Below are 14096 nucleotides of genomic sequence, written 5' to 3' on the forward strand. Positions count from 1 at the left end.
GGGCAGGACGCGTACATATACTTTCATTCATCCACATTCACTTAACTTTATTTTTCACTTACTCTCACACGCAACAAAACAACCACAACAACAAGGTACCTTTTAATTTTCAACACACTTATTACACTTTTAGGTGTCCCTGGCCAGTCTCAGTGTTCTTGGATACCCCTCAATCTAGCCGTGTTGTTCCCTACTCCAGATTCTCTCAGATTTATCTTCAAACCGTCAAAATTTTTATTCAATTCTGGGTGCTCGCGAATATTAATATCTCAACCCAGCAAACTTATTTCTGGGTGCTCTTGGAATGTTAATCCCTCAACCCAGCAGGTTTGAATCAACCCTGGATGCTCTTGGAATATTAATCCCTCAACCCAGCAGGTTTAATCCTGGATGTTCTTGGGCATTCTTATCCTTCAATCCAGCAGAATTTTTAGGGGCCCCTCCTACACATTTTACCTTTTATTTTTCCCCAATAGATTATGCCAAGAAAACCCTCTTTTTACCTTTTAATTTTTATTTTTATTTTTTTTCTAATCAATTACATTTTATTTTCCCCCCCACCAAGGGGTCCCACTCTTTCTCTGAGACCCAGTCCCGGGGGGGGTTCTCTCACTCTTTTTATCACTCGCTTCGTCTCTTTACTGGCCACTTTTCTCGTGAAAAAGATGGAAACACAGCATGGGAGACTACCGCTCTCACTTAGCAGGTCTGGGGTAACCAGCCCGCCTCTCATTCACACACATTCATTCTCCCTTTATCTGCCCCGTCTCACATAAATTTACGAACTCCTAAGGGTTCAATCCAAACTACTGGAGAGGAAAAAAAAGGAGAAAAAATTTGCCTTAGTTTTTCCTTTTAATGCTAAGGCTGTGCCACTCCTTTATCCTTTCTCAATCTTCTTCAAACACGACTCAGGTTTCAGGGACTAGGTGGCTTTTCCCACAGATTAAATTCACTATTTCACACCTTGCTTGTTCAGCCCCTGGGTTATAGTTGTATTAAACTACAAGTCCTCCGGGCTTCGCCCGGGTGCCCAGCCTGTCCCGGGGAAAACCCTCAGAGGACTGGTCCGCGGGGAGGATGTGGCGGGACCCGGATAGCTCCACCGTAAGGACGAGAGGGCTCCGAAGTGGCTTTATTCCTAGAGGCTTTATTTCAGGAGCGTCGCAGGAACAGGAGGGTGAAACGAGGGACATGAACTCTCCAGAAGGGAGCGAACTCCGGAAGCCCCGAGGAAAGGCGGGGCTGGGTATTAAGGGCAAAGAAGTGGGCGTGGTTAGGGTACAAAACAGCCAACGGGCAACGGGTAAAGGGGGGAGACAGAGTGGGGTGACATACAGAGAACTAATCGGGGTACAGAGGAGGAGTGGTATTCTAACAGGAGCCAATGGGAACAACAGAATAACTGAACTTTCTGGAACTGGGGAGTATGCTAAACATTGATGGACAGCTCTTCTGGGGTGGAGAGCAGCAGCTGATTGGTAACCTTTTCTAAACTGTTGCTGCCTCCCAAGGGAGAGCAGGAACCCCTCCCACAACTCCCCCTTTCTGATTTATTAAAAAACATTCCCCAAGTTCCTCGTTAACATTTTCTTAAAGATAGTTAAGGCTACAGAAATTAAGAAGATAATAATCAAAACCCAAATTAAACCTTTAACGATTGGCACGGCCCACCCAGGAACACCCCACTGGGAGAAAATCTTGTTCACCGCGTCCACAGCCCTGATTTCAGTCTTTAAGTCTTTGACTAACGCCTGGGTCCACTGGATGTTGGCTTGGATGGATGTGCTCTTCGATGTCAGATTGAAGTAGCACATCCCTTCAAAGTCCTCGCAGCTATGGCCATGGGCGAGCAGCAGAAAATCGATGGCCACTCTGTTCTGTAAGGTGGTGTGCCTGGTGGTCTCTTCCTCTGCCAAGAGGTCTGATAATGCGGCAGACGTAGCGTTGGCCTGCTTACTCATCCAACGCCCCAGGTGAGAAATCTCACCGAGGGCTTTCGCTGCCGCGTACCATGGGAGAAAAATAGAAGCAGCGACCCTCTTTCCCTCACTCCAATCATAAATTTCGGAATCGCAATTTGGGTCAAATTCACCATACGATCGCTTTTTGCGTGTCAATTGACTTTTCTTCTTCCAATCCAGAATTTGGGTTTTATTGGGGGTTAGCGTCGTAAGCTTGCCAAGGCTACAGGGGCCCCCTTTGATATTGGAGGGGATCCCAGCCCACGCCCTGTCCCCACAGATGAGAAACACACCCCGAGCGAGCTCCTTAGGGAATGGGTAGGACTTGGACAACACAGGGCTTGTGTAATTGCACCACTCATTGATGTATTTTCTATTTGCTGGTGTTATGTCTTTGATGTTTTGCCCTGGTTTTGTTTGTGGGGCCTTAGTATAAAACCGAATACAAAAGTGGACCCTTGTGGACCCCAGTAGGTCCAATTCCTGGGGTTCCTGTGGTGCCTGTGGTAGTGTCCTCATCCAACTCATCCAGGAGTCTGCCGGGTTGAGTTTCATCCCCGTGAACGGAAAATCATTTTCGGACAGGGGGACTCCCACCAGGCATGTAGACAACGGATTGTCTACACTGCCTATGGCCATGCAAAGCTGTTCTTGTCCTATAGACTTTGCCAGCGTGACCCAGACGTTTTCCTTGGGCTGTGGCACGAGCCAGCTTCCTGCCAGGTGGAGCCATAAGATGGTGACGAAGGCAGCTGCAGGAAGCCGGTCGCTGCGGGGTGTTCTGGCTGATGTAATTGCCATCTGGGTGGTCAGTAATCTAATAACTCGGACATAAAAAATGAGAATAAGACCAAGGTCCCTTCAAATCCCCATCCTCCCCCGTTTAAATTAACATTGAAACTGAAAAAATGTGGGGTCAGGTGTGAGGGTAAGGGGGGCGAGGAAAGTGGTAGGACGGGAAAGGGTAAGGAATGGTTGGGGATGGGGTCAGGGGGTAAACTGTCCAAGCCGGTGGGAAGTATCGATTAGTTATCAGAGTCCTTGTGGCGGCATCAATGGGTCTGCTTCCCTTCCTTTTCCTCCGACTCCAGGCGACGGTGGTCTCCGCTGGAGCTGTCGTCTCGGGGGAGTGGTACGGGGGGTGGCTTTCCTTCACGATGTCTTCCCGGTATGGTTTTATAAACTTGCCTGGGATCCACCTGGGGCCCTGTTCTGTGGAGACACAGCCATACCCTCTCCCCCACGTTATCAGCGGGTACGGACCTTTGATGTTCCTGGACCCAGGGTCTTTAACAAGCACTGGTGGTCTTTCTTTCAATTGCGCCCTGGTGTTATTGTGAAAGTGGCGTAGTATCGGGGGGTTTGGCTCGTGGTCCAAACAGTTAATGAAATTGAGAACATATAGGGCTTTGCACAACCTCTCTACAGGGCTTGTGGTGAGGGCCGAATCATTTTGCTGCTCTAGCAGTTTTTTAATTTCTTGATGTTTTCTCTCCACAATTGATTGTCCTGTAGGGTTGTGTGGGATACCTGTGATGTGATCAATGCCCCATTGTTGCACGAATTCCATGAATTGTTTGGACACAAACCCTGGTCCATTGCCTGTTTTGATCGTTTTAGGGACACCCAAGGTGGAGAAAGCCATGTATAAGTGTTTGATGATATCCTTTGTTTTTTCCCCCGTGTGGGTGGAGGCAAACACTGCCCCCGAGAACGTGTCTACAGACACATGGATGTACTTCAGCCGCCCAAAGGAGGGAAAGTGTGTTATGTCTGTTTGCCAGGTTTCCAATGCCCCCAATCCCCGAGGGTTAACCCCCATCGCTAAGGATGGTAAGGCGTGGGATTGGCAATTGGGGCATGTGGCTAAGATGGCCCGCGCCTGCTCCTTGGAGATTTTAAACTGATGGCAAAGCGCCGGAGCATTTTGGTGGAAAAAGGCGTGGCTCATCTTAGCCTGCATGTGGACATCTGGCAAGGTGGGTCTTAGAATTGTAGGGTTTACAGAGGTGGAGGTGGCCAGCATCGCCAGGGCATCTGCTCTCCGGTTTCCCTCAGTGATGTCACCTGGCAGGTCTGTGTGTGACCTAACATGCAGAATGTGATACGGTTGCTTCCGGTGTGAGATAAGCCAAATGAGTTTTGAGAGCAAGCTGTACAATGCTTTGTTGTGAATTTCTTTGAGCAGGGCGTGTTCAGCCCTTTCTGCTATCCCGGCCACATATGCTGAATCAGTGACGAGATTGAAAGGTTGTTGAAATTTTTTGAAGGCTCTCACGACCGCTGCAAGCTCAGTGATCTGGGGGGAACCCTGAACTATTTGGACGTCAGACTCCCACTTCTGACTGTCCAGGTCCTTCCAGGTGATCACCGACTTGTGGGATCTACCTGACCCATCGGTGAACACCGTGAGAGCACCTTTCAATGGAGTTTTACTTTTGTAGGATTTTGGGGCCAAATACAAGGTGTCTTTAAAAAGTTTGTGTTTGGGATAATGTATTAAAATTTGACCAGGATAGCTGTCTACCGAAATCTGTAAATTTTCATTTGTTTGTAAGAGGAAATCCAATTGGTCCAAATTTAATGGTAAGTAGATGCATGCTGGGTCACACCCTGCGAGGGTCCGGAGGCGCTGGCGGGCCTTGATAATAAGTTTTGCCATTAATTCCAGAAAAGGTGTAACTGTTTTTGCGGGCTGATGTGGGAGGAACAACCACTCGATGATCAGGAGTGAGTCCCTCTGGCTGTCGTCCCACTGGAATAAGAGGGCATGTAAATTCGGGGACTTACCTAAGATGGCACAGTTGATGGGGAGGGACCGCACGACCCGATGTGCCTGGCGGGACTTGATGGCAGCCGCGACTCTCTCCAGGGCCTCACGGGCATCCGGGGTGAGATGGCGTGGGGATGCCAGGTCGCCGTCGCCTTCCAGCAGTTGGAACAGCGGCGACAGCTCCTCTGTGGTGAGTCCTAGGAGAGGTCGGATCCACGTGATGGTGCCGCAGAGCTGCTGCAAGTCCCGCAGGGTTTGAGGGTTGTCCTTGATGGTGAGGGACTGGGGCGCGACGGTTCTTCCCGTGATTAGGAAGCCCAAATATTTCCAGGGGGATGACAGCTGGATCTTCTCCTCCGCAATTTGGAATCCTGAGTCCTTGATGGTCTTTATTGTCTTTTCCAAGGCCGCTTTCAAGTAGGTCGCGTCAGCGGTGCAAATTAAAATGTCGTCCATGTAGTGCAAAAAAATTGCCTCGGGAAAGAGGCGACGGACCGGGAAAAGGACCTGAGCCACAAAAGTTTGGCAGAGCACAGGGGAATTTTTCAATCCCTGGGGCAGAGTGGTCCACTGATAGCGTTTATATGGCTCTCCTCGGTTGATGGAGGGAACCGAGAAGGCAAATCTGGGAGCATCTCCGGGATACAAAGGGATGTTAAAGAAGCAATCCTTGATATCAAGGATTGCAAGCTGCCAATCCCGGGGCAGCATGGAGGGAGAGGGAAGGCCTGGTTGCAAGGGGCCCATATCTTCGAGGACATCATTAACCCTGCGTAGGTCTTGGAGCAGGCGCCACCTGTCTTTGCCGGGTTTCTTAATCACAAAGACAGGTGTGTTCCAGGGGCTGGTGGAAGGTATTAAATGCCCCAGGCGCACCTGATCCTCCACAAGTTCATTAAGCGCCTTTAATTTTTCAGATGGTAAGGGCCACTGGTCCACCCACACCGGTGTGTCTGTTTTCCAATTGAGCGGTGGGGAGGTGCGCTCCGCAGTGGCCCAGACTAAAAATCCCACGCAGGACTAGGGATGTCAAGTCGGGCACCCCATTGGGACAAAACGTCCCTACCTAGCAATTTGATATTGGAAGCTACCACAAAAGGCCTAATCGTGGCAACTTGACCCTCCGGCCCCTCCACACATACCAGATGCTTGCTCCGGCGGGAGTTGACAGCACCTCCCACGCTGGAGATTGTGCCACAAGGGGACACCAGCTCCCAGTCGCGAGGCCACTCTGCCTGGGGAATGATGGTAACATCCGCGCCGGTGTCTGCCATCAGGTCTAGTGAGATGGACTTTCCCTGTAAAACAAAAGAAGTCTTAATAATAGGTCTCTGTCTGCTTACGTTTTGCACAAGAAAGGCCGAAGAGTCCAAATCCGAAAAAAGGTCTGTTGAAAGGTCCATGCCGGTGTCTTCTGTGTGGACATGCAAGATGTAGCAAAGGGCTAAAGGAGACCCCTTAGGCAATGAGAATGGAGGCTGGTAACATACCACGGAGACGGTGAGCTCCGTCCCCGGCTCGAAGTAGACGACCTCTGGGATGATGGTGAGGTCATCCGGCATGTTGGCGGTGTCTCCTAACAGCAAAACAGTGGTGGGGTAGTCACAGTAGGGTGGTGGCAGGAATCCCGCCGGGACACGAACCAAGTCCTCATCTGGAAACATGACGTGAAGGCTGGTCCGGAGGACTTGGCGACGGGCGCAGTTCAGTTGCCTGGTTCTTCTGAGGAGCCGGAGCCCGTCCTCCTGGCTGCGGACGTCCTGAGAAGTGTACCGCTGGGGCCGTGGTTCTCTGGGAGAGATGGCAGCCCCGGGCGCTGGGACAGGCCATTTGGTGTCATGGCGCAGCCCATCACCGCGCTCCGCCTTCCGTTTCCCGGCTGATGGAAGCGGGAATTCCTGTATGTTGGTCTCGGGGAGGGGTTCTAAGGGTGGTAAGACCTATCTGGTGGCCAGTGTGGGCAGTTCGCTTGGATGTGGCCCAACTGGCCACAGCCGAAACAGCGAGTGTTCATCAGGTCTACCATCGCCTCCCCCACCCCTTTGCTCACCGCAAATGCCACTGTTTTCTCCATCGAAGTTGCCTTGGTGCACGCCTCTACCATCTTAGCGATGGTAGGCTCTGGATCCTGGGGAAGAGCTCTCAGGATCTTCTTGGTCTCTGGGTTGGCATTGGTCAGGGCCATCTTTCGCAGAAGTTCTTCTCGGGCCTCGACGTTCTCAATCTGCCTGTCGATGGCCTCCTTTAACCTGTCCACGAACTTGATAAAAGTTTCATCAGGGCCTTGAAGAACTGATGAAAAGTTTTGGAGGGGGGTGGTACCATCGGGGATTTTCACCAGTGCCTCCTTCCCAGCGTCCCTTATGTCACTTAACAAATTCTCGGGAAGGAGGATTTGGTCCTCAGGTCTGCTAAATTCCCCCTCCGCTGCCAGAGCTTCAAGTCCCTCCGCGCCGTCTCCTAACACCTCCCTGAGATCATACTTTGTTAGGAGAGGCTTAATCAATTTTTTCCAATGTATCTCCCACAGAAGGAATTCTGTGGGGGACAGCAGGGCCTTCGCTATATAGCGAAGGTCGTGTTGTATAAGGCAATGTCCCGAAAAGGTCAGATCTAAAACGTTTTTAAAGAAGGGAGAATTTCTCCCATAATCCTTTGCGGCTCTCCTCAACTCCTTTACTTCAGCGTATGGTAACTGTTCCCACCTCGGCTCTTTTCCCCTCTTATGCACAATTGGTGCCGCAAATGGACCTAGATCCCTTGCGAGATCTAGGTCCCCATCCTTAATGGCCTCGGCCCGGATCCGGGCCCAGCCCTCCCCCGGCTTGGTTGTTTGCCGGGGGTTGTCACTGTCCTCATCCTCTTCCAAGGATGAGGCAGGACGGGCTAGGGCGTGGAGCCTCTCCCTTACCGGTGGGTCCCGGTGCCAGGAGACCCTGCAGGCCAAGATGGCCTGCTTCCGGCTGTGCCTACTTTCGGTTCCGGCAGCGTGGGAACCGGGAGCAGCAGGAGAGGGGGCATGGCCTGACCCACCCACCGGGGCATGGCCTGACCCACCCACCGGGGCCCACCCAGGGGCGTGGTCAAGGATGCAGGATGGGAGGGTCCCGACGTCACCGAAATCGACGCGTGATGGGGGGTGGGACCCGACGCGGGGGCGGCAACCGACGGAGGGGGCGGAGATGTTACAGTGGCGGGAACCCGAGGGGGTGAGGAGGAGGAGGAGGCGCCCTTTTGTGCTGTGTGGCGACCGGCCACGAGGCCGTCGCCATTTTGAGGTATTAAAACAGCATTGGAACAGCCATGACAACTGGGGATAGAACTGGGGTCAGGGACTCGTGGAACAAGGGAGTGGGTAGGGCTCGTGCTGGGGTGGCCAGTCCCAACACAAGGAGAGGACAGGGTGGGACGGGAGGCAGCAGGGAGACGGCAGCAACCCTGTGCCTCATTCTGGCAGGATCTGTCTCCCGATCCATCCTTAGGGGAAGTGGGGTTAGGAGCGGGGGGGGCGGAATGAGGGGTAGGAGAACTGGGACCCAAACTTTCCCCTTTCGATTTAACTAAATTAAAAATGGAATCATAAATTGGAAAAAATCTCCCCACTTTAAAATTCCCCATAACCTGAACATCATAAATGTAACGTCCAACTTTCCCCCAAAACGAAACAGAAAAGACATCGTCTATGGAGACGTCCGGAAAGTGTTCGAAAATAAAGTTAACAAAAGATTTTAAAACCCCTTTTTTAAAGGAAACATTCCCCAACACAAGGGCGGACTTAACTTGGATATAAAACTCCCGTCGTGCAGGGGAAAGGCGGTTGCCCATTTTTCCCGCTGCAAGAGAGATCCCCGGCCAAAGCAAAAAAGGAGAAAAGAAAAGAAAAAGCCTGTGTCGGCTGCTCGCCTCGAGCAGCGAAACTCACCAGCACCGGGACACGGCGAAAAGAAGAAAGCTGTGGCGGGGCGGTGGAGTGCTGCTGATCTCGTGAAATCCGGCGCTTCCCCCAAAGCTGCAGGGTTGGATCTCCACGAGTTATCAGCAGCGCCAGGAGGCAGAAGCCTTCAAACAATAGAAGTAGAGCTGCCCCTGGAAGTGGCGGCAAACGGCGCTTGAAATCCCGGAGCGCGGGGTCGCGGATCCGGACACTCACGGGAGATGCTCCTCGGTGACCAGGGCAGTGGTCACCGTGTTCGGGACGTCACTTGTATTAAACTACAAGTCCTCCGGGCTTCGCCCGGGTGCCCAGCCTGTCCGGGGGAAAACCCTCAGAGGACTGGTCCACGTGGAGGATGTGGCGGGACCCGGATAGCTCCACCGTAAGGACGAGAGGGCTCCGAAGTGGCTTTATTCCTAGAGGCTTTATTTCAGGAGCGTCGCAGGAACAGGAGGGTGAAACGAGGAACATGAACTCTCCAGAAGGGAGCGAACTCCGGAAGCCCCGAGGAAAGGCGGGGCTGGGTATTAAGGGCAAAGAAGTGGGCGTGGTTAGGGTACAAAACAGCCAACAGGCAACGGGTAAAGGGGGGAGACAGAGTGGGGTGACATACAGAGAACTAATCGGGGTACAGAGGAGGAGTGGTATTCTAACAGGAGCCAATGGGAACAACAGAATAACTGAACTTTCTGGAACTGGGGAGTATGCTAAACATTGATGGACAGCTCTTCTGGGGTGGAGAGCAGCAGCTGATTGGCAACCTTTTCTAAACTGTTGCTGCCTCCCAAGGGAGAGCAGGAACCCCTCCCACATATAGTATCTTGGTACTTCAGGGGTACATGCACGGCATGTGGATCTCTGTCTATATGAAATACAATACCACCTCCTCTGATACTTGAAGCATCGGAGGAGAACCCAAGCTGTGTGCCAGTCTGGTTTCTAGAAAAAGGTTGTCAATCCACACATGAAGCAGGGGATTAGCCCTTCCAGACTCCACTTCAAGGGGTTCTTAAGCGCCCGTTCAAGTGGTGGTTGTTCCCAGTCAAAGGCTAGATAGCAACTTGTTGAACTTTGGTATATCCCTCCCAAGAATACTCTGTCTCTCTCTCTGTCCTCCCACTCTATGATTACCCAGTCCTCTGATGGATGAAGAGACTGACTTGGTTCAAGCTGAAACCACCTGTGGAGAGCCTGTCTGGGAGGCCGGGCTCCCTCGGCCCAGGCTTGGAGTTCTGCAGCCACTGTGGGCAGATCGCCTCTCACTTGTAACAAGAACCAAACAGCAAACCCTGTAATGCAAAGGATCTCCCAGTGACAGCTTTTAACACTAAAGGGCAGTGCTATCGCACAACAAACACTTAACTCTTAGCCCAGCCGGGTTCGCTGGCTCCTTTTGCAAGCCGTTTACTAACCAGCGATGCTTGTTAGCGGTGCTTGTAACTCCCAACTTGTACCACGCTCCCACTAGCTGCACTATCAGCTAATGGCGTTCAAAGCAGCTCCTCAAACCGCGGCTTGTGCCCGCGCGCCCTCTGCGCTATCAGCTAGGCTGCGCCTAAAGCACTTTTGCAAGCCCCGACTTAAGCCCTGCGCCGCACTCCCCCCGCTCGCCAGAGACAGCCCGTGCCACACATGCGCACCACCTGCTCTATCAGGTAGTGTGGCTGAGAGCTGCCCTGTGCATGCGCACCCCAGCACCACCGGGCCACGTCTCTGTATCTTAGTAATGCCGCACCACGCTTCACACGTACACACACACACAAAAGCATGCACGTCCAGATGTAACAGACACACCACACCGAAACTGGGACACACCACACTGCAATCGGGACACAACACACAACACACTGAAATCGCGATTTCTCTCTTCCTGAGCCGCGCTATCAGCTGGGGAGGTCCTCCTGCCTTTTCTTAGTCTGGCTTCTAGTTACCCGCTGGTTATTCCCCTGGAGCTCAACATTCAACTCATCCCCCTCCGAGTCATCTTGTACCGGGGCAGAGGGTTCAGGATGTTGTGGTGAATGTGGAGGTAGGGGTGGGTAAAGTTTCCGGGGAGGAGAACGGGGGGGAAGGGGGGGGTGGTGGTGGAGGAGGTGGTGGAGGGGTGGAATCGGGTAGGTCTGTATCCTCTTTCAATCTTTTCTTCTTCTCCCTAGTACTAAGTGCAAACAACTTAGTGCGAGTTTCCCCCACTATCTAGAGGGAGGCGTACTCGCTTTCCTCTAAGTTAAAGGGCTCTTTAGAACTCACATAAATATTTAAAGCCTGACATATCTAATCCTCAAATGAGCCAAACACTGGCCAGTACAAATGGTCCCCTCTTATTTGCTTCCCTCCCCAAACCTCTATGCAGTAGTGCACCATTTTCACCTTGCCCTTTCCTTTCCTGGAGGGGAAGGCATCCCAGTTTTTAATCATTAGTCCTAATGGACTATCTGGAGGAATTTGGGGAAGCTTTACAGGGGTTCCCCCACCCATGGGACCAGAGGGCTTGCTTTTCCTCTGTCCCGTCTTCCGGAGTGCCTTCTTACATAAACCTCTACGCTTCCCTCAATTCGTGGCCCAGCCCATCGCTGGGTGTGGGAAACGCACTACTATGAGGTTCACACTCACGTCATCTCACAGAGACGTCTCACTCATCACACTCCGGGATCCCAACCCCAACCAAGCGGCCCCCATTCCCTTTAAACAGGGCAACCTCAGTAGCCCCGAAGGACCACTGAAAGGTACTTACACAGTCCTGTGTCTTCGCCCGGGACTTCGTGCACAAAGATTAAGGGGTTGCTGGCTATTCTTTGCTTGCCACCGGATTTGGGTTCGTCAGTAAGGGTCCCAGAGGGAAGACTCCTGAGCAGGGCTCGCTGCCAAGGCAGCGAGGGCGCCTCCCCGTGAGGAGCTTCCAATGGATAGCCCTTATCCGAGTCACGGCACCAGATTGCTATAAATTGAGGCGAATAATTTGTTCAGCCTTTCAAGAGTCAATCAGAAATTTATTGATTACAGCAAGCAATGGCAAGCAAACAGCGCTGGGTGCAGCCAGAGAGTCAGTGCTCTGCCAACGGCTCACACCGTTTCCCCCTTCCCACAGTCTTTTTATACTCTCTTTCTTCCGTGTCCACGGTATCTCTGGGTGTACTCTGCACTTGCACCTTCTGTTGCTAGGGGGTCTTCTTTTACTCTCTGGTGGCCGTTTGAGGAAGGCTCCTCTCTTCTTCCTCGGTGAAAGTCCAAGGCCCTGTAATGGTCTTTTCTATATAAGTTTATATGTTATATGCGCCTAAGTTCTAGTTACACAATCAGCTTAAGTCCTGTTATCTACACAAGGCTTCCCCTTTGGTTTTCTGTTATCTACACAAGGCTTCCCCTTTTTGTCTTGATGAACAAAGAGTCTTTTCTAACTTATCACAGGCAGGTTCTTTCTGCCCCTGTGTCTACTACAAATTCTAATTTTTCTTCTTGGGGACCCACTTTTAAAGTTATCACTGGCTCCAGATGGTATTTGTCCCTTAAAATATAGAGCTTATGACTTCTCTATTCCTCTTCTGTGCCCATCTCTCGGAAGATTTTCAGATGTTTTCCCTCATTAGTACAATTTCTCTTATAATACCCTAAGTCTAACTATTCAGTTGGAGTTTCTTCTTTCTCTCTTTAAACTGTCTCTAAAAAGCCTTTTTTATTTTTTTTTTGCATGTCGCCTTCGGGATGCCGTCTCTTTTTTTCCTTTGATTATCAATTTACGATAATGATTCTTGTGTTTCCTCCCCTCCTCATCATTTTGACCCCACTCAGGAGGTGCTTCCTCTAGAGACAGTTTCCTTGAACAGCCGAGGGAACGGAACGCAGGGCATGAGGGGGGTTTAGGGGAGGGGTCCACGCCGAGGCTTAGTCCTCCAAGGCGCAGGCGGGGTCCGCTGCCGGAGCCGCCAAAGGGGGATCTTCCGGTGAAGACCAAGCCGCACATGGCTGATGGCAGCGGATTCGGCAGCTCCCGGCAGAGACAAAGCAGACGGGCCGGCCCCAGCACCATCGGCGGCGCCCAGCACAGCCGGCACAAGCAGGGCAGCCGGGGATGGGACTGACGGGACAGATGGGACCCCCCCCCCCGAGCAGTCAGCGCGGTGACCCCTGACCATGCGGCAGGACGGACCCCCAGGCGGTCAGGACCGGGGCAGACAAATTCACCGGCGGGGCCAGAGCTGGGATGGGGGCGGTGACCAGCGGTGTAGCCCCGAGCAGCGAGACGGGGGCCGGGACGGGAACCGGGACCGGTGGGGCAGCCGCGGCCGTTTGGGGTCGAGTGAGAATGGAGGAGACAACACTTGCAAAGGATCCCAATCTTTTTCTATCCTCCCTTCCTCCTGTTCCCAGCCCTTTTCCCTTTTTCTTTTCTTGCGTTGTCTCGGTGGTTTCTAATACTTTAAAGATTTTTATTCTCCTAAAATCTCCCTTCCAGCATATGGCATATTCTTTCTTCTGGATTGAACAGTTCTTTTGAATTTATAAATAAAATTTAGAGCCTAACAAATCTAAACTTCTGCTTGGATACTTTGAAATGGTCGAAGAGCTAACTCACAACCTCCTAATGTTGTTGTTCTCATCACCTTTTAATTTATCCTTTGGCAAGTTATACATCTTTCAGTCACTTGCCTTGCTACTCCAAAAAAATCCCAATGCATCCATAGCTCCTTTCTTGTGTGTTACATGTTGCAGTGCTTTTTAGAGCATATAATTCACAAGTTTGAGCTTACCAGCTTAAGGTTAATTTCTCTTTTTTAATAGTTTGCATGTTTTTCCCATCAACTACTGCATACCCTGTATTTTCTCTATTTTCTCTTTGTACAGGGATTTGTATCTCTGTTAGCTAACATAACCCCCTAAAGGGCTATCTTGGGTTACCTCTGCTGGTACCCCTTTATTCCCCCCTTTTTTTTTTCCTGTACCCAACTTACTGGTTTTCTGTCCCATTTTTCAAGATCTTATCTATTCGTCCCCTGCCTCTGTTTCCCATTTTCTCTAACAACCTGAATAGTACCTTCTTGCAACTACTCACACAAAAAATCATTTTTCTCAGAATACAATTCAACACAATACACCTCCTCCAAGGAGATAAAGTGAAGCTCATAATAAACAATCTACATTACATATAATTTCATTTATCTACATTTACTCACCTTTATTTCTCACTCACTCTCACACACATTCACACCTTCAGGCCTGTTCATTCATACTTCTCGACTTCTGCGTAACCAAGTTTTTGGTTCTTGTGTCTTGACCACCTAACTGTGTAAGATTTTATTCGACATCTCAGAACCTTAAGTACTGACACCCTTAAGTTTCCGCACTGATTTAGGTTCAGCACTCCGTACATTCCCCTTTTCTTTTATTGGACAGAAGAAGGAAACGTTAGCTGTAATGAACAGATTCC

The sequence above is a fragment of the Vidua macroura genome, assembly GCF_024509145.1.
Source record: "Vidua macroura isolate BioBank_ID:100142 chromosome W unlocalized genomic scaffold, ASM2450914v1 whyW_random_scaffold_38, whole genome shotgun sequence".
NCBI classification, from domain to species: domain Eukaryota; kingdom Metazoa; phylum Chordata; class Aves; order Passeriformes; family Viduidae; genus Vidua; species Vidua macroura.